At 38.8% G+C, this 4,429-nt stretch overlaps 1 pseudogene; it reads right to left on the bottom strand.

The window, feature by feature from the left end:
- Positions 1-2,364: 2,364 nt before the first annotated feature.
- Positions 2,365-4,429, bottom strand: part of LOC103726694 — a 2,735-nt pseudogene continuing 670 nt past the window's right edge.

The raw sequence follows: 4,429 nt of genomic DNA, 5'->3' as shown, positions 1-4,429 counted from the left end.
TGTCCTTGACCTAGAATAGTGTGTAATGTGTGTGTGTGTGTGTGTGTGTGTGTGTGTGTGTGTGTGTGTTGTGCACATCAAGCAAGTGCTGGAAACAGTAAATATTCTACAGAAGCAACAATGATCAGCCCATTGTCCTGCAACAACAAGTTTGATTAAATTAATGCTATCAGGGCTAGAGTTTGGTTCCCTGCACCCACATGCCAGCTAACAAGCATCTGTAACTCCAGTTCCAGGGGATACAACGCCCACTTCTGATCTCAGCAGGCATTGCATTACACTGGTGCACTTACATGAAAGCAATACACTCATACACATAAAAATAATGAAGTATTTTTAAAAACTGATAATATTTATTTATGCTTAAGTATGCTATTCTAGATCAGTATGAGTCAGAAAGAACATAATACTTGTCTGACAAGATAAGGGTCTGTCTTTATTATCCCATTTATTGCTAGATATACCATGTCAATCAAAAAAGAGTGAGACATTTGCTCAAGAGCACAGTTCTGAAGAAACAGCTCAGGTCCTGTTTTTGTTTAAAATGGATGCTAAGAGACAAGCTTCTTAGTTTTTCTTTCAGGCATCACCATAATGTGGCATCACATACTGCCACAGCCAGTATGGCAATTTTGAGGTAATAGGATAATTAAGAGGTGAGAGTTAGTGAGGTATCTACCCTTGTGAATAGTGCTCTTCTAGCAAAGTGAACTGGGTCTTCTAGAAGTCAATTAGTTGTCACGAGAGTATTTCTTTTTTTATTTTATTTGTTATTTTTAGTTTACATGTATGAATGCATTGCCTGCATGTATGTGAGTGCACCCGTGTCATGTAATGCCATGGAGGTCAGAAGAGGGTGTCATATTCCCCTGGCACTGGAGTTAAAGACAGTTCGTAGCCACCATGTGGGTGCTGGGAATCAAACCCGGGTCCTCTGCAAGGGCGGTCCCTGCTCTTAACCGCTGAGCCATCTCTCCAGCCCCGACTTTACAATTTTTTTATAAATACAAGTAACTATAATTCAAAAGTTCTTATCCATAGAATAGCTGTGTTTTCTGTTACTTTACAACAATAGACATGGGAAAACTCGTAATCTAATCCTCTTCCTCCAGGGTAGTGCATGTCCGGAAGCCTATCATGATGCGGAAAGTGTCAAGCCTTTGCTTCAGTCTCCATTCTCTCCCTTAGTGGAAGTGCTCCTGTGAAAATTCTAAAACAGAATTTGTAGCTAAATATGGTGGTGATTGCCAATAATCCCAGTGCTGGGGGAGTTGAGGCAGAAGGATCAGGAGTTCCAAAGTCATCCTCAGCTTTATAGAGCAGTCAAGGCTAACTTGGGCTACATGAAATGCTATTTCTAAAAATAAATTCACTAAAAAATCAGCAAACAATAAACAAACAGAAACATACTTCATTACTTTCATTCTTAATTTTTGTAGAGAATGAAATAGTTTATTGATTACACATGGTAATGGATGATACAGAAGCTTCATTCTGATCTAATTTTTAAAACTCTTTTTCTTTATTTATTATTTTTATTTTATGTGCACGTGTGTATTGCCTGCATGTAGGTAAGTGTACCCGTGTTGTGCAATGCCCATGGAGGACAGAAGAGGCTATTGGATCCCCTGGAACTGTAGTTACATACAGTTGTTAGCTGCCATGTGGATGCTGGAACTCGAATGTGGGTCTTCTGCAAGAACAGTGATCTTAATCGCTGAGCCATCTCTCCAGCCCTGATCTAATATTTTGATTGGTACCATGACTCAATTTAGATAATGCATAGGATGTACCAATAATCATCATTATAAAAAAAAATCTGTGACATTGCTTGGGTGACACTTTCAATGGTGAAACTTAGTAAGGTCACTATAGTAACTGACAATTCAACTATACCAGTTTCTGAAGACAAGGCTCTCTACCTGAGATGTCATAAAGAAACTTCAAATGGTATCTGGTATCACCCTGAAGGAATTCTAACTTCATACTAACAGTCAGAGTAGACTAACTTTATATGGCACCTTTACAAATAAAAAGATGTATTTACTCAGCATCATGATCAGACTATTACATTTAGCAATTAACAGCATGGGTGAAAAAAATCTATATTAAAACCATTTGTTGAAATGCTTTACACTTTCCACAGAACTGAAACTAAAACAACCTTTTCTACAATTAGTCACAAATACAGTCCTGGAGTGTTTTTGCTCATACACATGAGTATTGCCGGGAACCTGTCTTCATTGAGGCAGCAAAGTCCTGCTACCACTGTTCTTTGCTCAGTTCATGATCTGTTAGAACCTGTAGCTTCCCTGTCACTTCTCTGGTTCTGCTCTTCTGATAAGCTTTGTTTCCTAAAAGTATTTAGGACCCTCTGCCACTGCCATAGCTACTGTTACTTGGCAAACTTGGCTTCATGGTTCAGCAAAGTATTGGCCTCCATCACAGGGACCAGAACTTCTGCCTCCAAAGTTTGCTGCCTTCCTATAAGGTACAAAATTTGAAGAATGAGTATTGTAATTGTCAAAATCTTTGTAGCTTCCATCACTTCCAAAGTTGCTTCCATTGTTACCAAATTGATTACAGCTATCCCCACAGCAGCTATATCCACCACCACCATGGCTGCCACAAAAGTTACCACAACCTCTGAACTTTCCTGCATGACCAAATTGTCATTACTACCAGAACCACCTCCACAACCACCACCAAAGTTTCCAGAACCACTCTGACATCTTTGGCTAGATGAAGCACTAACCATTCTTGCTTTGACAGTGTTTTCCTTACTTCACAGTTGTGACCATTCACTTTATGGTATTTCTGAATGGCAGACTTCTCCACTGAATCATGGTCATCAAAGGTGACAAAAGCAAAGCTCCTCTTTTTTCCCACTGTCCTTGTCAGTCATGATTTCAGTCATTTCAATTTTCCCATACGATTCAAAGTGATCTCATAGGTGACATTCTTCAGTGTCATCTTTAATTCCACCAGCAAAGATCTTTTTCAGTTAAGTGAGCACCTGGTCTTTGAGAATCTTCCCTTGACACATCTGGTTGCACAACTCTTCCGTTCACTTTGTGTGGCCTTTCATTCATAATGGTGTCCACCTCCTCCCCTGTGGCATAAGTGACCAACCTGAAGGCCCTGGAGCACTTGGAGTTTGGCCCTCTCATGATCACACAGTCAGTGAGTGTTTCCCATTGTTCAAAATGGCTCCTCTGATTCTCATCAGTTGTTTGGAGGCTCAGCCTCGGATAAAGAGCTTCAGAACTCTTCAGGCTCTTTAGGAGACTCTGATTAGACCTGACAGCAGGGAGATCAGGGCCTTAAGTGCTGCTTCCTCCACAGTGTCAACAAGCAGAAAGTCTCATACTGAAGTTTTATCTGCCTTATGGATTGTTTGCAATATGATAATCATTGTATAAATGAGTGTTAAATTGAAAACAAAACTGGAAAATTATACTCATGAAAATTAGTTGCACTTTGGTGCAATGGTTCACCCAGTATTTAAAGTCAATGATCATGATTTCCTCCTGCCTTTCATCTTCTCATTCTGTTATGATCTCCTACAAGAAAAAAATTACTATCTTCCATAATGTTTATTCTTAGCTCTATTTACAGATCTCCCATGTCTGTTCTCTCTACTGCCACACCAAAGATGATTTCATAACAGTAAACCTAAAACCCTATTATTTTCTGGGTAAAGCTTTTTAATCTTAGTTCTGATATTTTATAGCCAAAGGTTCTCAAATGAACCTAAGCCACAGAACCTGTGTTTGTATGGTTTTGTTTTTAAGAAATCTAGGAAGAGTATGGCTGATAATGTACTTTTAAAACCTCAAAATGATTCAGACTGTGCTCAGGTTTGAAATGACCTTGGCTATGCATTCTTTTCCTTTCATTTTTGAGCATCCTTCATTCTGAAGTGCTAAGCTGTTGAAATACTTGAAGTTCTTTAAGAGCTTACAAGCCTCCACACATTGTGTACCTGGGTCTCTCCTTTGCATCTTCCAGTGGCCTCTTCTTGGTCCTTTAAGACAGGATGCCCTTGCATCTCCTGTAAAATGAGGCAACGTTTTGGCCAGACTTTGTTGTGCATACCTTTAATACGACCACTCTAGGGGCAAAGGTAGGTGGACTCTGAGTTTGAGGTCAATCTTGTCTACACAGTGAGTTCTAGGCCAGCCAGAGCTATGTAATGAGAACCTGATTGTTACAGTACAAACTAAAATAATATTTTTAAACCTTCTTATAGATTTACTATGATTTTATGAAAATAAATATTTTCATCAAAGTAGTGCAATTACTTTATGCTATTAACCTCTTCAGTTCTGTAAAGATATTTCTCCATATGCATTAAAAGTATTCCTTCAAAGCACAAAACAAAACAAAAGAAAATAAACAAAACAAATACAAAAGAGATAACTTTTCC

Source organism: Nannospalax galili, unplaced genomic scaffold (assembly GCF_000622305.1).
Source record: "Nannospalax galili isolate Female #2095 unplaced genomic scaffold, S.galili_v1.0 scaffold227, whole genome shotgun sequence".
Classification (NCBI taxonomy): Eukaryota; Metazoa; Chordata; class Mammalia; order Rodentia; family Spalacidae; genus Nannospalax; species Nannospalax galili.
The sequence above is the reverse complement of the archived record's forward strand: the minus strand, read 5'-3'. Positions and strand labels throughout refer to the sequence as shown.